Source organism: Lissotriton vulgaris, chromosome 6 (assembly GCF_964263255.1).
Source record: "Lissotriton vulgaris chromosome 6, aLisVul1.2, whole genome shotgun sequence".
In the NCBI taxonomy this organism is placed as follows: domain Eukaryota; kingdom Metazoa; phylum Chordata; class Amphibia; order Caudata; family Salamandridae; genus Lissotriton; species Lissotriton vulgaris.
The window spans coordinates 741,027,106-741,053,715 of record NC_141694.1 but is presented as its reverse complement, the minus strand read 5'-3'; positions in this window follow the sequence as shown (position 1 = coordinate 741,053,715).

Here is a 26,610-nt window from a genome sequence, read left to right as displayed (position 1 = left end):
AATTGATTAATATAATAATTAATTGATAATTTATGTATATTTTTAACTAAATTATATGTTTTACTACTGGAGCGGGTTGTGGGTTTATAGGGGAATAGGGTGGGAAGTAATTTAATTGTAATATTAATTAATTTTGGGTAAAGGAGTATTTTTAGGGTTCAGGGTCAGTTTTGGGTTTTTGGGTAAAGGGGTATTTTTAGGGTTCTGGGTCAGTTTTGGTTTTTGGGGTAAAGGGGTATTTTTAGGATTCAGGGTCAGTTTTCAGTTTTTGGGTAAAGGGGTATTTTTAGGGTTCAGGGTCAGTTTTCAGTTTTTGGGTAAAGGGGTATTTTTAGGGTTCAGGGTCAGTTTTCAGTTTTTGGGTAAAGGGGTATTTTTAGGGTTCAGGGTCAGTTTTCAGTTTTTGGGTAAAGGGGTGTTTTTAGGGTTCAGGGTCAGTTTTCAGTTTTTGGGTAAAGGGGTATTTTTAGGGTTCAGGGTCAGTTTTCAGTTTTTGGGTAAAGCGGTATTTTTAGGGTTCAGGGTCAGTTTTCAGTTCTTGGGTAAAGGGGTATTTTTTGGATTCAGGGTCAGTTTTCAGTTTTTGGGTAAAGGGGTATTTTTAGGGTTCAGGGTCAGTTTTAGGTTTTTGGGTAAAGGGGTATTTTAGGGTTCAGGGTCAGTTTTACCTACTGTTGCACCCACTGGAGTGGGAATAGTAATTATTGTTAAGTAAGTATATATTATATATTATTTTTAAATATTTTTTTTTTAATTAAATATGTATTATTATTTTTTTTACCATTTTTACATATATTTAAATATGTTTAAGTAATTAATAAGTATTATTTACAGTATTTTTTATGTTATTTTAAATAAAAAAAATCGATATATTTGACAACGATATTTTTAACATCGATATTATTTTTTCGATATTTTGGTACTTACCATGTTGTACATAGGGCGTCGATATTTTTGCTATCGATATAATTACGCCGATATTTGTGTAGGTCGAAATTCTGTCTGTCGAAATTCTGTCATAGATCCCCATCGCAGCCCTGACCACCCATTTGAACACCCGCACAGTTAAACCCACCTTTTCCAGATGTTAGCTTTATTACAGACAATTTGTATTTGCAATTTGTATTTATTAAGTGCAACAGTCATCTCCAGGGATATCACAGCACTAGAAAAGCTATATCCTGATGTGAAAGTGAATAACAACCTGCATAGGAATATCTGAGCAGGATAGTCAATGCAAAAGCTGCAAGAGTCATTGGTTACAGTGATGTTTCCAGCTTCATTCTGAATACCATGTAATCATCCATAAGGCGAAGGTCTAAAGTGAGTTCATTTCAGTTAATGGATGCCATTGTCCCATCTTATTTAACTTTGATGTCACAATGAATATCTGTGAATATTTAGTCATCAAAAGCTGAAAAACATTGTTAGTGGAATCCCTACAAGAAGCTTTTACACTGTGACCCAGTTTAACTTTCAATAACGAAATCTCATGTTAAGGTATATGTATTGCTAGAGAAGCAAACCATCAACCCCTGAATCTTGTAGCATGTCTAACATTTCATTTGAATGTGTTACATACCCTGTGGTTGAAATTTAATTTCATAAACCCATTTTTTTCGAGAATGAGAAGGAAAATGTTTTAATACAAGTAGACGTCTGAAATAGTTCACATCAACACCAATTGGAATTGCATTAGTCAATTTACAAATTTATATCCAATGGGTAAAATACATAACTGAGCCACCATTGCAGACAAAAGTTATGATATACAAGAGTCCACAATATTTTTTGTTAGTCAAAAAACAGATAAGTTTCAGGCATGACTTAAGGCAAAAATGTTACTTTTTGCTAGGGGGATGATATCCTGTGCTTTACCGAGCTTCTCCAAATGTGAGTATATAAAAAAATATTTCATGGACCTTCTAGCCCATTATAATGTCAATTATTTCAACACAACATGGTATAGCCCAGTGATGGGAGCCCTTTATCTCACATATTTGGAGACAAGTATCTGAGGTTGGAGGTGCCAGTGGAAAGGGGTGAGTGGGGCAGGTTGGGGTAGAAAGGGCCCAAGGTGGCAAAAGTGGGCACATTTTTAGAAAACAAAAGTTGCACAGCAAAAACAGTTTTTAAGTAGGCTCTATGACGGTGGGACAAGAATTTGTGGCCAATGGATGGATCCAGGGCTTTCTTCAGTCTGGGAGAAATCGACTTCAGATGCCTTGATGTTGGACATTTTGAGGCAGGTTTACTAGATAAAGTTTGCAGTGACTCCTTTGGATTCAGGGGTTTGTCCAACTCCTTGGCCCTCCAATCCACTGAAGAGAGCTGCATTGTCTTAGGGAATTTGCTTGTTTCTGCAGAATGGCGCCACTCTGGATGTCCCTCTAATGGGGAGAAGTGTGGCTCAGGGGTTAGAGGCGGCAGACCCGGAAGCTGAGATCGGCCCTGGACCAGGGTTCAATTCCCCGCCTCGGCGGGTCTTGGGCTAAAAATTCCACAGACTCGATAATTCTCGCTCCGGTGCCTTCTCGACTCACGGGTTCATACTCTGCGACTCTGGGCAATAGCTTGCTTAATCTCTAGAACGGCCCCTCGCGGCGGGATGCCTGGCTTTCACCTTGTGGATACCCTGCCGGGGCTATCTCACAGGGGAATACCAGGACGGGTTCCCTAAGCAAGCGCCGGGACACCCACTGCGGGTAGCTGTGCGCTATATAAGCTCAAATACATACATATACATTTACAACTCCATAATTATCCTGGAGACTAAGCCGACAGAATGCTTCCAGTTTGTCTTTCACCTACCCTTCAGGATGGATACCGTCCAAAGGGTGATGCTGTTGGTTCTCAAGAATCATCTAATGTGCACTCTGGATCTGCAGGATGCGTACTACTGTGTACCAATACATTCTCACTACCAGGAGTTTCTGAGGTTTAGCATTTAAGGAACAGTTTCTTGTCTTGCCCTTCGGCCTGCCCTGAAAATTTTCACCAAAGTATCAGCTCAATTGGTGGCATTGATACATCTCCAGGGACTCCACCTATATCCTAATCTGGATGATTGGCTGCTCCATGCTCCATCAAAGGAGCAACTCCTTCACACTCTGCATGAGGTATGTGCAGGACTAAAGAATCATGGGTTCCAGCTGGACCAGGTGAAGTGTCAGCTAGTTCCATAACAGGATATGACATTTATTGAAGCCCGTTTTTGCACCATCCTGAACAGGGTATTTTTGCCTGTTTCCAGACAATGGGGTTTGTTCTTTCCACCCTCACAGGAAATGTCTCTAACCCAGGAGTTCTTTTGGCGGGTTTGCCAGAGGTTTGGTGTTCCTTTACTGGACCTATTTGCTTCCCAGCAGAGTGCTCAGGTGTCCAGGTTCTGTGCACGCAACCAGCAGGAGGAGTCTGGTGGGTGGATGCTTTGAAAACTCCTTGGCCGTGCCGGATATTGTATGCCTTTCTGCCAATTGCTCTGATTCCCAGGTTTCTGGCCCGTCTGACAGGGGAATCCAGGGTGGTCGTAGTGGTGGTTCTCTTTTGATCTCAATGGTCTTGGTTCTCCACTCCCAGACTGCTAGCTGTTCAGGGTCCCAGGGTAATTTCCTGCTTCCCCTCTCCCCTGCAGTCAGCTCCTTTATTGCCTCTTCCACTGCAGCATCTGTCAGTGTGAAAGTTGAGAGGAGGAGGGATGCAACACAAGGGGCTCCCCGACATTTAGCGATAGCCATTCAGTAATCTCGTAGCCCTTCTACACTCAAGTCCTATTTTAGGCACTGGGGTAATTTCTAACATTGGTGTTGGACTTTTCAGTTGTCTGCCTGTAATGTTCAGTGCTGGATGTGTTACAGTTTCTTTGGTATGACTTTGAGAGAAGGTTGGTATTGTCTACCTTACGGGCCCAGTGATTAAGGCGTTTAGGTCCCCATGGGGGACATCTGATAAATAAGAATGACTTGGTGTTGTTGAGAGGTGTTTCTTTGTCTCACCCTTTGGTGAAACCTCTGTTCCTGTTATGGAACTTGCCACTTGTGTTGCAGGGTTTGGTTGCAGCTCCCTCTGAGCCTTTGGAGGGGTATGATATTAAGTTTCTTACCGTAAAGGTTGATTTTTTGGTGGCCATCACTTCAACCTGGTGCCTTAGTGAAATCTGGGGCTTGGATGGTGAGGGAATCCTTCCTGCCTTTTCCTGTAGATGGGGTGTTCCTGCGTTCAGATTCATCTTTTGTACCTAATATGGCTTCTCAATTCTATTGTTCCCAGGAGGTGAATTTTCCGGATTTGGGGGCAGATCAGGAGTCAGGTGATCGTCTTCCATGGTCTTTGTTGGATGTTAGATGGGCATTGCAGGTCTATCTGGATCACACAAGTTCATTTCAGAAGTCTGACTCCTTGTTTGTTTCTTTTGGGTTCTCCACTTGGAGTGAGAGAGATTTTCTTTTTTCATTGGTCGATGGACTCAGGTAGTTGATTAAGAGGGCTTAATCTCTGTCTGGGTCTCTGGCTCCTGCGGGAGTGCTGGGATGCTCTACTAGGAGGATGGAGTCTTTATGGGCTGAGTTACGGGTGGGGTCTCTCTTTCAGAGATTTTCCTGAAAGCTACTTGGGCCTCCTCTAATAATTTTGTGTGGCATTATAGGCTTCTGAATTTGCTGTGGAAGGATACCAGTTTTGGATCGGGAAGTGCTACAGGCTATTGCTCCTGTTGTCCTCATCCCATGTATACACTCCTACTCTCCCTCCCTCCCGGATGGTCGGCGTTCATATGAGTGTACTTGGTAGTTCGAATGGAATGCTGGGTAAGTACAAATTAGGTACTCCCGGTGGGAGGAGGGTGAAGATTACTGGTAATTATTAGAGCATTACTTCACCCAGCCATTTACTAGAACTATTCAGGGTGAAATTGGACTTTTAATTTAGTGCTGAAAAAAGAGAAAGCAATTGCTTTTGATGCTGTAAAAGTAGGTGTGAGAAACTCTTCTGAAAAGAAAAATGTGAACTGCCAACAACCAACAACAAGCAATGCTTAAAGTAAAATATTTAAGGGTGCAGCAAATATTATGTATTCAATATTTTAACATATTATATTTTCAGAAATGTAATTCTGTCCTTTACCACCCATGGTTTTCAATTTAGCATGTGTACTGTAAGCTGTCAGCAAACCAATCGCATATTGTGCATGAAAAAAGAATGAGTATCCTTTTCTGATACGTGTTTGATAAATTCCTGAAATTAATACAAAAAGTATTAATAGTGAATGGAAACATCACAATATACTTAAACAATCCACATTGGATGAAGGGCCAAGATATTTCCTAATCCTTGATTTTGATTTTGAAAGTAACTTTTCACCTAGGAAACTTAACTAGTTTGAATGCGGTATCAATGATGGAGCATTTCAAAAATGAAAAAACATTTAAAGCTAGTGACACTGGAAATAAAATAACATATTTGTGAAATCAGAAATTACTCTGGATAATGAATACAAGCACAAGATGAAATAATCCTAATGTAAATGGTTTTCCTAAAATAATTTATCTTCCACTTTAACATAAATTCATACAAAAATGTGTTTGAGAGCACATTGAGTTAGACTTTTAGGAGGTTGCATCTTGGCAGAGGTCAGGATTGGGTCCACGTTTGGCCCCACTGTTGCAACAATCAGGATAGGACATCACTAAACAAGGCTAGTAGAAGACTATGGAACAGATGAAGATTTGGAGAAACCTCCTGATTTACTAATCGGAGTCTCGATCGAGAGCTGAAGATTAGTGTTCAGAAGAACTGTGGAGGGACATGCAACATGGTGCCAAAGATCTCCCTGATATCAAAAGTGCCATTATGGCATTGTGGTGTTCAGACCTAATCTAGAAATGACTTTTCTTTGCTTTGCTAACCATTGAAGAGAAGATAAAACACACGTTTAGGTGAGGATGACAATCACACCCTCATTGATAGCAAATAACATTATTAGCAATACAGATAAGACTCTTTATTAGTATGTGGCTTACAGTCTTGTCAAGTGACAAGTTTTTCCTAGATTCCATTTTCAATACAAAGAAAGATTAGTGAATTCTGTGATCTTTCTGCTTCAGAGATTATAGGTTTTCTCACAAGATCAATGCAGTTATTTGAATAAACCATTCCTTTAACTAAAATCAATTGAGCATTGACAATAATTTTGGGTAAGGGCTGCATGGCAGTCCGAACCATATCCCATGCACCATTCAATCTTCAGCCATTGCATGAGGGGAGCACGTAATACTTCACTAGCTAGACAAAAAATCTCCTACCCTCCCTTGCCTTCCGCACTCCTTGATTCCCTTTCACAGAATTGCTGCATACATTTATCACCTGCAGGTAAATGGCTATGTTAACCCTTACTCACCAAGGAATAGGGAATTAGGCAAGAAAATTGCTTGTCCACAAACGTATTGCTCAGTTTATGAGGTTTAACTTGAAATAGCAAGAAGAGCCACTATGTAGTTTTAGTTATCCTGAAGCAAGCATGTATTTCATCCCTTCTCAGTTGGTTGGCCTTGTTTTTTTTTTGTTTGAAATCTGTTTTTATTTTCGAAATCAAACACATAGCTTGAGTCCATACATTCACAGCGTTAAGCCTACAACCCTTTTTAGGGCTGGCTGTGTTACTTTCAAGAGTTATTAATGGAGGGAAGAGCAATTGTAGACTAATCATAAAACAGCATGTCACCTACAACCCTCGTTGAACCGGTCGCGTGAGTTAATACCAATATCAATATCAGCGTATTGTGGGATAGTTCAGGACTCATATAGAAACAATTTAGAACCAATAACATTAGGAGCGTGGGCTAGAGGCCCCTACAAAGTGAATAGTGGGAGATGGACAGAGAAAAGCTCGAAAAAGAAAGAAAAGAGGATGGAGAAGGGTCAAAGAGCTACGTGGGCGAGCAGGGGAACCAACAGGGAGTGGCTTGTGGTGTTGGTGATATCCGGTAGGGCTAGCGATAGGGGCCTTACTGGGTATTGAAGGAGCAGGTAGGCATGGTCAGTCGAATTATGCAAGAAGCCTATCTGGGTCTGGCGGGAGTATAGCATCCTCAAAAAGTCGCAGCGCTCTAAGCTTGGGAGGCAAATGCAGCGCATGTTCTATTTTACAGAGATGTTGGACTAAGGGGTGCCATATAATGCTAAAGCAGGTGTCTCGTGATTGTAATAGTGCAGTGAAGAGCTCCATAGGTATTACATGCCACAAACGCACGAACCAAGCAGTAATCAGGGGCGCCTCAGCCTTTTTCCAATAGAGCGCTATGAGTTGCTTAGCCGCCCCCAGCATGTGGAGTGCAATAGTCCAGTCGCTGCGGGGGAGTGCTTTTAAATTGTCAGGTTTAATGCCCAGATGGATTGTGGCTGTAGATTCAGGCAGGGGAAAGCCCAGTACCTCCCTAATATGACTAAGAACCTCTTTCCAGAGCAGGGGCAGGAGCGGGCAGGCCCACAAAATGTGAATGAAATCGCCAGATGCATTTAAACACCTCCAACACAAGAGATACAAGGCAGGGATCATTTTGTGTAACCAGGCAGGTGTGTAGTACCACTGTGTCAATATTTTGTAAGCATTTACCCTCTGAGGGATACTACGATAGACCCTAGTAATGTCTCGCCATAGTCGGCTCCACTGTGTGGGTGTGATTTCCACATTGGTTGTCTGGTGCCATTGGCGCTGATATGGGTGCGTAACCAGCACCAGTGGATGTTGAATCTGATAAGGCCTTTTGAGTCATCAAAGGAGCGGACCATCTGCTCAAAAGGAGAGTACGGCCATGTAGCGGCCTGTTGCATCTCTGATGCAGACGCCCAGCGGCGTAACTGTGCATACTGGAGGCCTGCATCTGGAGGAAGATGGAATTCTTCTCTGCACTGAGCAAACGTTTTTATGAGTCCCCCCTCAAACAAGTCTTTGATCGCTCTGCAACCACCCTGTATTCATTTGGCAAATGCTGGTGCATGGAGAGCCGGAGGGAACAGTGGATTGCCCACTAAGGGAGTATGAGGGGAAGGGAAGGTCATCAGCCCCTTACGTGTTGCCACCCTGTCCCATATATCTAGGACCGTTCTAGTAGGTACTGCAATATAAGCACTACGGGAGCGCGCCGCCCGGTGAAGCCACGAAAGATCCTAGATAGTACGCCTGTGACAATCCTATCCATAAGGAACCATACCTTTTTGCTTTCAGTGGTTGTCCATTCCGAGACAATTTGGAGGTGCGAGTCCCAGTTGTATTCCAAAAGGTTAGGGCATGCTAGTCCGCCCCTATCTCTCGGCAACATGAGGATCTTGTGGGAGAACCGCGTCTGGCGTCCACCCCATATAAAGTTAGTGATATCCTTCTGAAGGCCCTGTATCTGTTGCTGTGGAATAGGGGTTGGGAGACATTGAAATATGTATAACATTTTAGGGAGTATCGACATTTTGATGGCATTAAGCCTACCGAGCCATGAGATAGTGTGGGCTTTCCACCTCCGCAGATCTTCCGGTACAGTTTTCTTGCATTCTCGCCAGTTCACCAGAGACCATGTGTCCAAAGAAGGAGTCAGTTGGAGTCCTAGATATCTAATATGGTCTGTAGTCCATTGGTAGGGACCAAGCATTTTCAAAACTTGTACCTCCTCCTCCAGAATCGTGAGATTTAAAGCCCAGGATTTGTTATGATTATTTTTGAAGCCTGATGCCCTTTCAAAGTTCTGCAGTAGAGCGTGGAGCGCCGGGAGAGAGGTATGCGGATGTGTCAGCGTGAGAATATGGTCATCTGCGAATAGTGATACTTCATTTTACCAGCCTCCAAGAGAGAGGCCGTGGATGTCTGCATTCTGTCTTATCAACTCTGCCAAGGGCTCTATTACCAGGGCAAATAGCAGAGGCGACAGGGGACAGCCCTCCCGTGTACCCCTATGTATGAAGAAAGGCTCTGTGAGCTGACCATTGACTCAAACCCTCGCCTGCGCAGAGAGATAGGGGGCCATGATCATAGAGATCATGTTGCATCCCAGGCCGATCTTGTGTAACACCGTGCGGAGGAAGCCCCAGTTCACTTGATCGAACGTCTTTATCGCGTCAAACGACAAGAGGCAGGCCAGTATCATCGGCGTCCGCAGACTTTTTTTCAGGGGGGGGGCAAAATGTTAACGTCATCACCATCCTCTTACATGATGTGTGCCAGGTGGGGCACAAGAAACACTGGGGCGCAGAACTGGGATAGACTCAATTAAATGACAGGAATCCAGGACATGTGACTGACCCTGCCACAGGCCAACAAACATCACCTGTAGGGAAAATGCTAAACTTTCTGACAAGCTGCTGTATCTCTGTCTGCTAGGTGTGCAGTCTTCCGGGTCCTCGATCCAACACCAATCAAGGCTGTCTTCAGCACCGAATACTTTAAAACAGTCTATGATTAAAGAACCAGATTAAATATACTGTATGCGCAGTTTATGTTAGGGATTATTTGGAGCGCACATATTTCAAAGTCAGTAATAAATAATACAGCAATCACACATGCTAGTGATTCGCCAAGGGGTGCTCCCTTTACTGGAATTCTCCGGGCATTGCAAAATTTTACACACATTCAATTAATTTATACAAAATAAAATGTATAGGTCCAAATGTTAGCTATATTTATTAAAAGAAACCTAGAGTCCCTCTACGTGTAGTCATTGTCAAACTGACAAGGTGCACATGTTTAGGGATACAATAATGGCCAGCTCCCTTATGCGGAAGCCCTGCACCGTAAATGTGTAGCACATGCGGCGCCCGCAGCGGGGGCACATCACAGGTCCAGGGATCCTGAGTCTTACACAGTGGTCGAAGTGGGGGAAAAAAGTAGGAGAACAGTGGGCGGAGAATTAGAGGGCGGGAAGAACCCACGGATTGGATCTGTGGGTGGAGCCAAAAGTGGGCCAGAATGCGCAGACATCCCAATTTTGAGTATTTGTTTGGGATATCACTGCCCAGTTTAATCAACCAATGGATACACATGATTATTTAAGGTTATAATGAGTTATTGACATTAAAATATATTCACAAAGTGGGATATGCTTCTAATCACAGAATGTACCAAATACGATAAAATGTGGAAACACAAGCCATTTGCCTCCGAGCCACGGAGTTTCTGTCATCAGCACTTCTCCCTTTTTCTTAACGCTCTCATTTATACCTTGCAGTTTGTATGCAGCTCTTAGATGACAGTTAATAGCTCACTGTTGTTCTAAGTTAGGATTTTAACTTATAAACTGCAAGTAACAAAAGGATCTCTCTGACAAAAGCAGTACCCACTGACCTATTTACATTGTGTGCACTTTGTGATCTGCATGGCACATATTCTTTGCAGCCGGTACATTTACCCTCTGAGCTACCATCTCATGAGTCAAAACTTCCACTAGACAAAATTCTGATCTCTCTCTAGGAAGAACAAGAGTCAATATGACATTTTTATTGTTGCCAAAAATCAGTCAGTCAGAAAAGCTTTATTATCGGTTAAAAACCATAAAAAAACATGTGTACAATATTTTCTGATAAAAACATACCATTGTTGCCGAAAATTTCTGGAGGCCAGGAAGGATGCAGCAAGCGTATTTAAAACCATATTATACTTGCAAACATGATGCCAACACCTAAAGTCAGCACCCGGTGCGGTCACACTGGTTGCACTGCCCTAGAGCTGGCCCTTCTCAGGGGTTCTGTGACATCAGTGACAGAGTCACTATTGTTCTAGGGCGTGCTGCTTCAAGTTCGCTCGCAAGACTGTAGGTGAACTTCAGTATGGATAGTGGTGGACAAGCCTTGAAGGTTAACCTACACTTTTCATGCTAGGGTCCACCTGCTGGTGCAAAGACACCAGGGCTTCTAAGGTGCTGCGAAACCTTCTAAGGTCCAGCATGTGATTGTGCTCTCGCAGGAGAGTGGTCTGGTGGACTGGTTATTAAGGCTGAACCTGGTTCCCAGTTCCAAATTCAGCAGCTCAGACCATAGCGCCATATCCTCTCCCCCACTGAATACCGTACTGCCCCACTGAGAAAAACTCCCACTGTCTTAAACTACAACCCAATTGTTGCCCGCTATAAACACCTTGATGCGGATCAATTTAAATTATGCACTAGACAAGAGCAAAATGCAGCCTACAAAAAAAAAGTAACAACATCTTGGAAAAAGCAAACACTTATAGGGAATGAAACATTTATCAAACCATGGGAAATGTGAGCAGGAACAACATGGTTACCTTAATGTTTTTATACTCACTATCAGAAATCAGTGAGTGCTTTTGCCTGAAAAGTTAAGGACACGACTACAGGGCCTTGAATGGACCCATTTCAATGGCCATTGCTTTTATCTTTACAAAACATAAGCAGAATGGTAAAAAGACCACATCCCTAGATGCAGAGCCGCAGCACACACTTTGTTTTCCAATCCACACATTGCAGTACCTCCAGGATTGGTGCACTAGTTCCAAGTACAGGGAAAACGAAGACAAGAAAACAAAAATAGCGCATCACTGGCAAACTGTAAAAGTGGCGCTAATGTGTTTCGTGGTGAAAAAAATCAGTTTGGGCAGTTTGCTACCACTCTGTCTTACTTTATTTAGTTATTTATCTATTTTTTATATTTTTAGCCTTTTATTCCCAATGCTGCACCTATTATGTCATAAAAATAAATTTCAAGCAAAAGCGTCTTTCTTTTTTGGATCCATTTCACAGGGAAGCAAATAAAGGAAAGGAGTGGAAAGACAGTGAGAACCCCATCTTGAAGTCACGTTTTTCATGGGCGTCAGCAGGGGGGGCAAGGAGGGGTACTCCAGGGGAGCAAGCGCCCCTCCTTGCCCACCCCTGTGGACGCCCATGGCCAGTATGTTCCATTGGTGTGCTTTCCCTACCAAATGCACAATTCTACGCACGTTGTCCGCCCCCTGTCTGTTGCGAATGAAGCCAACTTGATCTGGCTCCACAAGGCCAGGCATGTGGGGGTCCAGATGTTTTGGTAAAATTTTAGTGTAGATTTTGAGGTAAGTATTCAGTCTTCCTGTGCAGAAGCAGGCCTGGTTATGGGACTCTGCATGAGACGAATAGGCCAGTAGCTCTTGTCCTTCCTTGTCCGTCCATATTCCAGGCTGAAGAACTGAATATAGCGCAATTCATGGGAGGAATTACTTGCCAAAATCGCACATAATAGTCTGATGCAAGTGATATGGTGTTCATTGAGAATAGCAGACATGCGCAGTCTAGAGAGGGAACTGTTTTCTGTTGCACAGTTACATTGAGTTAGATTCAGTCGTCGCCAGTTCCTGATATAAAAATCCTAGTCTGTATTCAGCCTTAACAGCAGGGTCGACTAGGAATGTTTGTGAGTTCACCACCCAACCTCTAGCTCAGTAAAGAGAGTTAATTGTTTTAAGGGAAGATAAAAGTAGCAATGTTCAAATGGTTTGTCTCTGACCTACAACACCCAACTCAACAAATCCAAATTCAAAACTGTCTTCCTAACCCCACTCCTGTCTCCCTTGGAGTCCCCCAATGATCTATTCTCTCTCCCTCCCTCTTTAACCTCTTCATGGAACCCCTCACCCTCTTTCTTAAACAAGCAGGCATCAACTACCTCCTCTACGCCGATGACACCCAAATCTATTACAAGATTAAAACTCACGATTACATACCACACCTGAACAACACCCTTACCAAGTTGCAAACCTGGTTCCATTCCAATCATCTCAAACTTCACCCTAATAAAACCAAAATCATTATCTTCTCCCCTAAAAATAACACCCTCCCGTTCAATCCTGGATCTCTGACCTTAATACACTCAACTGCTCACTCACCCTGTCCAGTTCCGTCAAATCTCTTGGTATCTCTAACGACAACACTCTAACCCTTAACGTCCACATCAAAAACTCTGCTAAAAGAGCCCAATTACTCTCCGTCACCTCAAGAAAATCAAACCCTTTATACCCACTGATGACTTGAAACTTGTAGTTCAGTCACTTGTTCTTTCACGTATTGATTATGGTAACGCCATTCTCAACGGAATCCCCAAGGTCCACCTTGCTCCAATGAAAGCGGTGCTCAACCTTGCAGCCAGGCTCATCACAGACTGCAAACGCTTCGATCATATATCCTGACTCTCAAATCTCTCAAATGGCTCCCTTTTGAAGGCAGATCTACCTACAAAACTGCCTGCATTACTTATAAAGTCCTCCACCAAAACACTCCGCAGTATCTCTCTAAGAAACTCTTCATTACGGGCACCACACAACCTCTGAGAAGCACCGACACCCTCCTCCTAATCCCACCACTGCATAAAAAGAAACCCACACAATCACGCTCCTTCTCTGGTAATGCCTCTATCATCTGGAATGCCCTCCGTAAAAACCTGTGCTGTAACCCCTTCTATTTCAGCTTCAAAAAAGACCTCGAAATCCACCTCCTCAAATATTATTGTGGGTCCTAACCTGTGACCTGCACTTGATCCCCAATCACCATGTTATATTTGTCCAATTATTTGTCAATTTCCTTAACATCACTGTTAGAACTGGGGGTCTCTAGTTGGCAGAGGTAGGTACCACTGTCCAAATAGGGACCCTTTATTCTAGACAGGGTAAGGAGGAAACCCTCTGGGATAACCTCTGCTCACCCTCTAGGTAGCTTGGCACATGCAGTCAAGGCTAATCCGAAGGCAATGTGTAAAGTATTTGTACCAACACTCACAGTAACACAGTGAAAATACCACAAACTGACTCCACAACAGTTTAGAAAAATAAAGGTATTTAATCTAAACTACACAAGACCAAAACGACAAAAATCCAACATACACAGTTAAAGAATATGGTTTCAAAAGAGTTCTTAAGTTTGCAATAAAAGTTCTTTAGGTTGCGATAAAATAATCCACAGTTGCGTGAAAAGTTCACAATTGCTTCACGTTTCAGGCACAGTACCTTTAGTTGCGACAAAGTTCCAAAAGCAGAAGCTGGTGCAGTGGAAAACAAGCGATGCAATGCTTCTAAATCCCTGGGGAGGCGTTTGCGGCAGCCCTGATGCAGCAGCGAGTGTGTTGCGACAAATCCGGTCTGTATGGGGAGGAATGCCACTTGTCTGGATTCCGCTGCGTAGGTTCCGTAGGAAGTTTGTTCTCGCAAAGGCACGATGCGACGATCTTTGGAGGTGCGACGATCTCCGGGGCGATGATGCACAGACCAGCGGTGATCTTCTCTCTCGCTGCTCCTTGATGCGTTGACTTAAGCAATGACTCTCGCAGCACTCCAGGAAGGGCAGAACTCTCTCAGTAGAGCTCAGGGGAAGCGGGGGCTGAAGTCCTTTTGTTCCTGGGACTTCAAAACAGGGAGCCAGCTCTTCTCAGGCCTTTGGAGATTCCTTCAAGGAAGGGGACACAGCACAGCAAAGTCCTTCCCCTCTCCTTGGCAGCAAAGCAACAGCAGGGCAGTCCAGCAGAGCAACAGCTGTACAATCTTCCTTCTTCAGTTTCAGCTTTCTCCTTGGAAGACGTTCCTTCTTGATTCCAGGATGATCTAATTTTCTGTTGTCAGGGATCCTGTACTTATACCCCTAAAAGTCTATGTTCTCTTTGTGCAAGTGGGCCCTGAGCCCGGTCTAAACCAGTTCTGGGTGTTTCTTGAGCACTTTGTTTTCCTGGCTTCTCCTTTCCTTTCAGAGTGAGGGGCAGGTTCATCAGCCACCCAGCAGGAGGTGGAGCCAGCATTGTGGAAGGCAGGCACAGCCCTATTCAGGCCCAGGTGCTATCTCCTCCCACCACTCAAGTTGCAAATGCAGTCATTCAGCCTAGGGCTGACTCAGCCAGCCTCCTGGGGAATCCCCAGCCCCTATCACTCTCAAACCAGACAGTCAATACACAAACAGGCCAAGGCACACAGAAGGGTCAGACAAGAGAACAGCAACTTTCTAAAAGTGCTGTTCTCAAACACAGGATTTAAAAACAACCTTTCCTAAAAGATGTGTTATTAAATTCTGAGTTCGGGGATACTAGACTGTTATGTCCTATCTTGTTTCTATGGGAAGAAATGCTGGTAGCCACTGTAGCCAGCATCCCCCATGTTAACATATGGAGCAAGATAGCCTTACAATAGTGAAAACTGAAAATGGCTGGAATTCACTACCAGAGCATGTCACCTGCACCAGTACATGCTCTACCTTTCATATACACTGCACTCTGCCCAGGGGGGGTACCTTAGGCCTTCCATAGGGGTGTCCAATGTGCACAAAAAGGGAAGGGTTAGGCCTGGTCAGATGGGGCACTGACCAGGAGGACATGGCTGTTCACAGACAGCACACAGGCACTGCAGTTGCAGGCCTGAGACACCATTTTAGGGCTACTCATGTGGGTGGCACAATCAGTGCTGTAGGCCCACTAGTAGCATTTGTCATCACCAGCCCTGACACACCCAGTGCACTTTACTAGGGACTTCTTGGTGATACAACTATGCCAATCAGGTATATCCAATCATCATACCAATTTACACAGGGAGCACTTACACTCTGGCACTGATCAGCAGTGGCAGAGTGTCCAAAGCATCTAAACCAGCAAAAACGAAATTCAGCACAACATTAAAAATACAGGAGGTAGAGGCTAAAAAGACTGGGGAAACCACACAAAAGATGCCAGGTCTAACAATCACCTACCTAATTACTTGAAGTGTATAGCTCTTGCACCTTTTTATCTATTTTGATTTGTATATTTTGCATGTTGTTTCAGTATCTTTTATCTACTTGTATGCCTTGTTTTCTTTAAAGCATCTTACTCATGTAAAGCGCTCTGATACTGTCATATAGTTAATGCTTTTCTATTTATTGTGTTAAGTTAGCATGAGCTTATTAAATGTTTAAACGACATACTTTCCTTCGGCTTCAGTTTGCACACGGCACATAATTGGTATTGTAGCTTTCAACCTAGACGAAAGATGTGATTTATTGAGAATAATATGTTATTTCTCTGATATCAGTCGTGCCTGGTACACTTGGTACACTGTCTGCACACTGAGATCTATAGCCTCTAAGAATAACCTAACACAAGGTTGCTGGGAGGCCTGATCCTCGCACCACATTAGACATAACACAAATAATGTTGCTGCCAACATTGGGCTCTACGAGGGTTTAAGATAGAGTTACTGAGAATGCAAAAACACACTTGATGGTGCTTCGCATGGAGAGAGTTGGTAGCTGATGATGTGATCTTCTTCAGCTGACATTTAGAGGTATGGGCCCGCCTGCTAAAAACCCAAATGAGACCTTCTTAGATATAATATAGTATGCTAAATAGGGTGTGCGAAATATAGGTGATACAAATTTCTATAGATTTTGCATTATAATATGCTATCACCGTTCGCTTACTATGGACTAGTGACTATGCTGATAACTCTGATTTTTATAATATGTATGTTGGTATTATATAAGATACTGCGTTTGAGAACCTTGCATTGAAAAATAAATATTTCAAACTTGCACGTGTTTTCTTTTACTCCCCGTTGTGGTTTGAAATGATTATAGAGCGAAAGAGTGTTCATGTGTTCCACGATACCTGAGGTACACTAAAGTTCATGTACTGGTTTGTCTAAGTCATTGGGAGTTTGTTATGACCAATGAGACACTGTAGCTAGCTTGGTAAGGGGATTTCTGATACTAAGGTGAGTTTTGGGTCATCCTAATTCACCCAGGTTCTAGATCTCTGTGCACAGTTCTGTGGGAGAACGGAAACCCTGCTTGCCAGTGCGATATAAAACTTTTAAAATAAAGAACAATAAAAAAAAATGCACACAGCATGGGATCCTTTCCCGGTTTGGGTATAAGGGCTATTTCTGCCATACCCATGGAGGGCAACGTAAAGGGTCATGTAAAGCGCTCTGATACCTCTGGGTCTTGCCAGCGCTATATAAAACTTTTAAAATAAAGAACAATTAAAAAAAAGCACACAGCATGGGATCCTTTCCCGGTTTGGGTCTAAGGGCTATTTCTGCCATACCCATGGAGGGAAACGGCCCTTCCATGTCCAAGAAGGAGTTGTATAAGCGCAGCAGGTAGGGTTGGAGTTGAGGTATGAACATTCAGTAAAAGTCCACTGGTAAGCCGTCCGGGCCTGGCGTCTTTCCAAGAGGGAGGTCTTTTAGTGCCGCCGTCAGTTCCTCCGCCACAAGGGGACTTTATAGTTGCTTAGCGTAGTGTGGGTGTATTGGGATCCTGGGGCACTGATTTAGTACCTCATCAATATAGGTTTGAGAAGGTGCTTCCACCTCTTACAGTGTGGTGTAGTATGCCCTTAAGGCCTCACATTTAGCTCTCTCCGTAGTGACCAGTCCTCCATCAGATAATTGGATATTCGCAATGTGAGCCTTGGCTTCACGTGCCTGCAAGTGCCTTGCCAACAATCTACCCACTTTATCCCCCCATTCAAAGTACCGCTGTTTTAAAGCAAGCAGTGACTGCTCAGCCTTATTAGTTCGCAGGAAGCGGAGTTGACCCCAAAGGTCCAATCAATCAATCAATCACGGCATTTGTAAAGTGATCTACTCACCCGGGAGGGTCTCAAGGCGCTGGGGAAGGGGTAAGTTACTGCTCGAACAGCCAGGTCTTGAGCTGCTTCCTGAAGGTTGGCAAGCTTCTGCCTGTTTGCAAGTGAAGGGTTCTCCTGATCCTGCCTCTTCAGCTTCTTAATGTCTTGAGAGAGACTGTCTTCTAAGCGGCAGGCTTCCCGTGCCCGCGCAATTGCTTTGGACATGATATGGCCGCGGATTGTCACCTTGAAGGCGTCCCACATCATCGGGAATGGGGTCTTGGGTAGATCGTTGCTCGCAAAGGAAGAGCCAATGGCAGTCCCCAGAGTCTCCACAGTGGCCGGATCCTGCAGGATGTGTGGCGGCAGGCGCCACTGTGGCAAATGAGTGGGGCAAGCAGCCGGATCCTGCAGGAGAAGCTCAACGTGGGCGTGATCAGATATCGAGATGTCGGACAGAGATGCCGCCAACATATCCCGTATAATGGCGTGTGATACAAATAAATAGTCAATGCACGAGTATGAGCGGTGAACATGCGAGTAGAATGAATAATCCCGCACATCAGGGAAGTGATATCGCCAGGAGTCTATCAAGCCAAGGTCCGTTATCTGCTTCCGTGTGCCGAGGACATGACTCCCGACCCATTTGAGGAGGCTTTGCAACGGTCCATCGCAGGGTCCCACACCAGGTTAAAATCCCCCCCTAAAATCAAGGAGGGATCGCCCTGCACACATGTTCCAGTAGTAGAGTGCGGAGGTAGGAGTCCGGCATCTGGTTTGGCGTATAAACATTACACAATGTGAGTAGGCGGTTTCCAACCTCCACCCCTGCCCTGACAAAACACCCGTCTGGACTACGGAAGACTTTTGGGGTCCCCTGACTGATACCTCTTCTGCATAAAATAGCCACCCCAGCAGTTTTGGTGTCCGCCGAGGTCCAAAATTGGAGGGGATATTTAGGGTGCACCATGCGAGGGATGTCTACCCTTAACCAGTGGGTCTCTTGAAGAAAAATGATATCTGGGCTATTGCGTAGTATGTAACGCCACACTTGCTGTCTCTTATTAGGTGAGTTAAGCCCCTTAACATTAAGGGAAAGTACCTTCAAAGGATAGGGAAGAGCCATTAGCACATCAGATCACGGACTAGGCTAGCACACGCCCCCACAATAAATGCAAACCAAAGGAAGGGGGGTGCAGGGGCAAGCCCTTCCCATGACCCGGGGCCCACTGTAGCTGCATAGGTTCCCACCCGCCATACCCAAGGAATAGAGAGAAAAAAAGAGGGAAGGTCAAGGAAATAGTAGGAAAGAAGAGAAAAAGCAACTAAACAAGCAACATCGGCCAACCGAGCCACATCGTCCTGTTCCGGTCATGGGCCACCCTACACCCTAGGGTTTGGGTGGACCCAGTGACTTCACTCCCTCAATACCAGATTGGGGTATATCTTCAGCTGTATCAAAAGGCATCCAAGTGGGGGGGGCTTCGGCTCCAGCCACCCCGCGTAGAGGTTGCGGGGGAGGAGCCAAAAACACAGCGGCAAACCTGGGGGCAACCAGGTGAAAGTCATAGTCTCCAGTATAGGTTTCAGAGAATAGGACGGATACATGTAGCTGCCATCAAGGGACTGAAGGATCTAAGCCTGACTCCGAGTTGTCCCCCTCCAGGGACCTGATGAGCTCAATGATGTCTTGCTTAGCCTTCGGAAGATGATTGTTCATCCATGGGCGGTGAGCATCTGCGTCGGCGCACAGTGGACCAAGACGGCTTGGCGGGCTCCCAAACAGAGGGCGAAGGGCGGACGGGACTGGCCAATCGTGAAGTGGGGAGTCGGAGCAGTTGAGCCGCTTCTTGATAAGAGCGTGTCACTCGACGCTTAGATTCCGATGGAAAGATAAGGACGAACGGATTACCCAGACTCAGCAGCTTATCAGTGACCAGTTTGAACTCTTGACGGCGCCGCAAGGTATTAAGCTCTAGGTTCTGATAGATCTGAATCTTGTGGCCATCATATGTGAGGTCCTGCTTCGCTCTCACCGCTTGAAGAATAGCTTCTTTCTCTGTGAAAAAGTGTACCCTAGTTAAAATGTCTGGGAGTAGACCCATTGGGCCAGCGGGTCAGGAGACCCAGTGAGCCCGAGCCAAAGCCGGCGGGGAGGCATCATCATCCCCCCAGACCTCGTGGAGTATTTGCTCCACATAAGTAATTATGTCCTTGCCTTCTGCCCCAAGAGGAATCCTCTGAATGCGGAGATTGTTTTGTTGGCTGCGATTTTCCAGGTCCTCTTGCTTCAGTTGTAGTTCTATATTCTGATCTTCCAGAGTGGCAAGGCACTGCCACAGTTGCTCCTGGTCCTCCGTTCGAGCATCCACAATCTTCTCTAGTCCATCCACTCGCTCACCCAGGTCTGCGACCTCCTTCCTGAGTTCCCGTACACATGAATAGACTTCGGAAAGCAGAGATCCGTTTTTAGCTCCTACATGATGACGGCCAGGAATGATTGTGTGACCGGCGGGGAGTCGCCCTCGGCCAACGGCATCATCTCCGCAGGGGCTGACGAGCCAGGCTTGCCCCACATTGCCACCACAGTGGTATCCTTAGAGGTTGTAGCCGAAGCGTCCTTGCCTCTGTTGGTGCGCGTCATGTCGGCGGGGTAGATCTTTCATAAAGCGCTGGTTTCTAGGGACAGTATTGAGCCGTGCGACTGCTTGTAAGGGCACCCTACTACCAAGCGTGTCTCTCCTCAGCCCCACCGGTCCCAGCCCCAAAAGAGACAGTAAATACTAGGACGTGTGCTCCCTGACCTCTCCTAGCACGATGAAGTCATCAGTGTACAAGTCCAAAGTGCTCACAGAAACTGCCACCAACTCATCAGGTGGCCCAACAAGGACAGTTCAGACTCGCATCAGCCAACGCCCCTTCTCCGGGTTCCAGCCGCGTCCCAGGTCGTCACGGCCAGGACCGATCAGAGAGGTCTCAGAAAACCCACCCTAAGGGAAACATGTCAGCCCGCTGAGTGGGGAAGATGAGGCACAGGTCAGGGGCCGCTCCCTCAAAGTAGAGTCAAATATGCTCAATGTGAGGTTGGCAGAGGTCCCTGTGCACTTAGGATGACCGTAGACAGGCACACGGAGACCGCCCAAAGTAGTGCGCGTTCACACTCAACTCGTGTTCCCCGGGTCAACCACGTGTCTTCCCCGTAGTGGGGGTGCAAGGCATGCCACGCAGAGATGCTAGTATGGCCAACACAAGCACCCTCAGGCCCCCACCTCCAATAGCCGCCAGAAGGTAGTGTGTTTGTCCCACTAGATCAGAGCAAGAAGCAGACCTCCTAGGGGCAGCGCGGGAGTGCCTTCAGGCCAAGGGACCCAGGAGAGTTGCCAGCAGGCACTACTGCCGCGTGGTCACCTGGAAATCCAAAGGGTGCAAACAAGTGCATTGGCCAGGCACAATGTCAATACCTCAGTCTGCGCCGTATGAATGGCAGGCCCCTCAGCCCTACAGCGGCAGGCGCCGAGCCAAAGCGCCCCGAGGAAAAGCAGAGCCAGTCTCACCACAGTGGGGGTCCTACACGCCGCTGTGCCAGTCCTCACCGGAGTTGAGTAATGCCTGCTGGCCAAGGCCGGAGGGCAGCTCAGCAGGCCGCACAAGGGCTGTAGCATTCCTCTTCTACCCGGCCACTTGTATAGGAGCCCCCACCAGGGCTGCACTGGGGCATCTGTGGGGCATCACCATGGGGGCCGACGGGCGCAGGGGCATGTTGCGCAGATCAGGAGCTTTTCTCTCTCCCCAAGATGGCAGCTCCGGAATCACTCTCCCGCTGTACCACAGCCACCTCGTGGGTGGAACTAGCGCCAGGACCCCCAGCCGTAGGGATCCACTGTCCGCTGCCGGCAACCCCTTTCAGCCCACAGGCCACACAACTCACTGCCTCACTTCAGGCTGCACCAGCCCCAGGCCGCTCGACCCCAGAACCCAGCCGGTTCCGCCGCCGCAAGATGGCGGCCTGCCAAGATCTCAGAGGGAGCACTCAGCACTTTGCAGCATCAACGGAGCGTCCAGCGCCTCAAGGGTGCCCCCGACTTCTGCCGAGGCATCAGAACGCCTGTGAGGCCCCAGGAAGGCCAAACCAGTGCTCATGTAGGTCCCGCCAGGTGCCGGTTCAGATTGTCGCAAAATGGCGGCTGCCACGACCATCAGGGGGAGGCCTGGACTGCTCCGCAGCTTTCTCGCAACCCGCATCATCCTCGCTACATCAGCTCTTCCAGGGAATGCTGCCCTGCAATCTTCACCTCAGAGTCCCAAAAAGTGCTTGCAATTGGGCCCCAGCTCCGCTTAAATTAGCTTAAAAAGGCAGCGATCAGCTGGAGCTCCCGTAGCATGCGTCTCACCTCATCTGCAGCGAGACCACACCCCCCCTGTTTTTTTTAAGGCTTTCATGTGTGGTCCTTCAGACGGAAGGACAACACATGCTTCCTTATCTAACTAGACTTTAAATGCACCAAATCCAAAACCATATCCACACAATACAGACACAACAGAGAAGGTTCTAGAAAGCCTTAAAAGAGCCCCATGCTATCTGGTCAAGAAGGGTCAAAACACAGATTAGATGCTACTCAAGAAAAATTAACATGTTTATGTGATTTTTGTACTAAAGAAAGCACTTTGTTGAAAAAAATGCAAATACCTATCAAACATAATACAAAAGATGAACTATATCTCATTTAGAAGTCTCAATAATGTATGTGTGTGGTTGCGCTCCTTTACTAAGGGCCCGATTGCGATCTCGTCTGGAAAGCCCTCCATACGGCTCGGATCCGGAGGGCTTTACAGATGTAACGTGCTCCAAGACTCCGAGCGAGCGAGTACAATAAGTTGTAAGCATACAGACTCGATTTGCTTGGACTTCCATTGAGGTCTATGGGAGCCTACATACAGACCTGTACACAGGCTCCCATAGCAAAAAAAAGGGTGGGTGGGGAAAAGCGTACACCCTGTGGCAGACACCACATGGTGACCACCACACTGTGCATGTTTGGATCGGGGGGACCCATGGGCACTCCCAGGACAGATTCAGAGGTCTCCGGGTGAAGGCGGCCTGCTACGCCCCACAAAGTACGCTTCCGACAGCTGTTTCGTCTCGCTGAGACCTAGGCGAAGCGGTTATCTAAATCATGCATTGTGCTCGCTCGGTTGGAACCCGGCTCCGTTGCGTGGCACGATTAGTCTATGAAAGTGTTATGGGCATTATTGTGTTTGGAAACGATTTGCGGGGCGCGTACGCGTTCTTCATATTATACTTGCTTGTTCCAACCTGTGACCGATTTGGTCGGAAACAAGGGCTCTGAATCGCATCAGGTAAAGCCAAATCCGAATCGTAGGCCTTTCGAGCGAGATAAGAATTGACCCCTAAATGTATTATATAATATCTGGGGGCAAGGGTTTAGCCAGCTTTGAGGTTCCTCCATGAGCCACAGAGGTGAAGACTGAATTGCAGAACCTGGGACTACAAACATGCCCACTCCAGTAAAAAAGAGCAAATTCACCTCTGGGTCACTGCAGGTCCTTCTGTGGCTGTATTGGAAGGATCAGTATATGAGTAGTGTAAGAAGGAAAGAAGGTGCTGTTAGAATTTGGGTCTAAAGTTGGCCGAAGTTTGCACCCTGTCCAAGTAGGGACCACAATTCAAGTTAAGGTAATCTAGATACACACTAAAAGATAACATGTGCTCATCCTCTGGTGATGTTTGGGCAAAATTCTGAATGAAAAATATCGAGATGCAGAAGAATCACGTTTTTAATATCATGATGCACAAATATTGTGATGAAGGAATATCGTGGACAAGAGTATCAATTTTGGTAAATAATATAGATGTCAAAAATATCTACATTGTTAATATCATTTACAAAAACATAGCTGTTAAAAATATATATTTTTTGTTTATTTTGATGTATTTTTATATATGTTTTAATTATATATGTTATCAATTGTTTGCATAAGTACTGTTAATATTTGTAATACATTTTGTACATATTTAGCTGTTTTTAAATTAAATTTATTTGGTTATTGTAATTGTTTGTGTCGTACTGGGTTATGTGGTTTTAGGGGTAAAGGGTGGAAAGTATATTAATACTTTTTTTGTTTTGTAATATTTAATTGATATTTAGTCGTGTAAATTGGGTAATTTATTAATTTGTAAGTTATGTTTTAGGTGCTGCTTGTGGGGTTGGTAGGAGTAAAGGGTGAGAAGTAAAACAATTATAATTAATTGATTATTTGTTTCCTAATTACTACTAATTATTAAATTGATAATTATTATGTTAATTGTGTAATTAATTATTTGTTAAAGTTATTTTTTAGGTTTGTAGGGGTACAGGGTGGAAAGTACATAAAATATAATTAATTAATTTCAATTCTAAATAATTATTTATTTTGATAATTTTGTAAATTGTGTAAGTAAGACATTTTTTAAATTATATTTGAGGTGTGAGTTGTTATGTTTGTGGGGTAAAGGGCTAGACGTTAAATAATTCTAATGTATTAGTACTCGTTATTTATTAATAATTGTTTACTTTTTAAATAATAAATGCTTTTTAAATAATTTTGTAATTAGTGTAATTATTATAATTATTATAATTTCTAATATATATTTTTTGTATGTGTTGTGCTTTTAGGGTTACAGGATGGGAAGTTAATTAGGAATTATTGTAGTGATAATTTTTACTTCATTATTAAGTACTTCATTGATAATTAAGTTAAGTGTGAATTTATCATCCATATTTTAAGTGTATGTTGTTTATTTGATAGAGGAATAGGGTGGGAAGTTAGTTATGGAATTATAAATTAAAACCGATTTTTATTTTTTAATATGTTACCTGTGTTATACTTTGTTTATATCTATTACATTTTATTCGTTGGCTGTTATGTTTGTGGGAAGATAGCTGTGTTGTTATTTAATACAGTTGTTAAAATATGTAATTTGCTTGAAGTGGACAACGATCTCTCTACTATTCCATGCACTAGAGTTGGAATATTACATTTTACCTCTCCTGAGTCCAATGCTTTCCCTACTGTTGCACCGACTGAAGTGGGAATAGTAAATTCCCACTTCAGTCAATTTTTAGTAAAATTATTTTTTTATAGTGCCTAATTACAATGTTAGCCAGGAAGCCTCGGACCGCTGGTGTTTTGCGCCCGCCGCACAAGCTTTTATTGAAAAGTGAATGTATCTGACTGCACTGTGTGAGGTCGCATCCAAATGAGGTTGGTCAGTTCCCTTCCACAGTGGTGTCATCCCAAAATTGTTATCAGGGCCATAATGTTTACTTTTGATGTCAAATTAAATTGAAACCATTATTTTAAAATATATAGGTTATTTGATCTACTTTTTATTTTCTTATGTGTATGTAAATATGCATAAATATAGATATACATGTTTATATATTACCTACTGGCGGTCGCCAGTAGGTATATATAGTTAGGATTTTTTCTCTATGGGATTTTTGAAAATTCTATGTCTAATAACTTTGGCGTTTGTGGACGGAATTGGCTGAAATTTTCAGGAAAATGGCACATTTTGTTTCTGAGCAGCCCCTGAAAATTTGGGGGGGGGGGTTCGTCAAGGGGGGGCCGAGAAAAAAGCGGGGTCCCAAAACGCGTTTTTCCCATGTTAATTTCCATAGGGCGGTTGGCCTCACTTTTAGCTCGAACGGCTGAATGGATTTGCATGAAACTTGGCAAAATTGTGGGGACTGTTAGCCCGATGTGCCTTTGCTAGGTCTCAATATATATGCTCCAGTGGTTTTTGATAAATTAACGTTAAAAAAAATATATATATCTGTAACAGCGATCCGGGTAGAGCTCCGGTTCGTGTACTTGACGCGTAACGGAACTTCGCGAAGCGAAGCTGATTGGCTCCCCGGTGTCTGTCAACATTCTAAACAGTCCAGAGCGGCCGCCATCTTGTCTCTCGGTAGGATCGAGAGACAAGAGGAGGCCAAAACGAAGGGGGAAATGACCATAAGGGGGCATAGTAGATCCTCCCTGACCCCCTAGGTTTGATGTGGAGGCTTTAAAAGGGCCCCGCGGGGCAAAAAACCCCCAAAAAAACCATCGTTTTTTTTGCGTGGGGAGCGCCCGGTACGCTTTTGTGCAATGGGCGGTGGTAATCTAAATGATGAGGAGGGGGGGGGCATCGTTCAAAGAACATCAGCGTGCATAAACACGAAAATGTTTTTATCTACCACGTACTTGACTTATCTCTCTGAGATGCATTCCCTTTTGTTTCGGCAATGGTAGTCTGTTCATTACATAGATCGCCCGAGGGCGGTAGTACAGACCGCGCGTAGGAAAGGGTCAAAAGCCAGGGGTATAGGAGTATGTAACAAGTGAGCCATTTAATTGAAAAAACTAAACGTGACAAACGGTTGCAGGATCAGTGAAGGTTGATTTTATAATTGAAAGTATAACAGGATCAGTTACAATAAAATCGTCCATACGTACACCATGGGCGAGTATCATGGGTAACATTATTTCGAAGCTTTATTAATACAATTATCAATAATGAAAAATCGACATCAATAGGGTTGTCTGTATTCACAGTCAGTACCCTTCCCCGCCCACCATGTGCACAAAGACCGCATACATCCCCCATAACGTCAAGGCTAAGTAATTAGAACGTCATAAGGAGTTGCAAGTCGCTCCCATACTGGCGCCATTTTGGTCGAGGCCAGGCAGGTTCAGAGTATAGTTCAATGTCTCCAATAAGTAGCGGCAGGACCAGAATCCCTTTCGGCAGTTCTGGCTTCGTCATTACGAGCACTAGAAAACAAGACATTCTGGGCAATACCACCCTTGACGCAGCCCTTTGTTCCTCAAGATGGTGTCTTTCAAAAGCCAGGGGTATAGGAGTATGTAACAAGCGAGCCATATAATTGAAAAAACTAAACGTGACAAACGGTTGTAGGATCAGTGAAGGTTGATTTTTTAATTGAAAGTATAACAGGATCAGTTACAATAAAATTGTCAATACGCACACCATGGGCGAGTATCATGGGTTACATT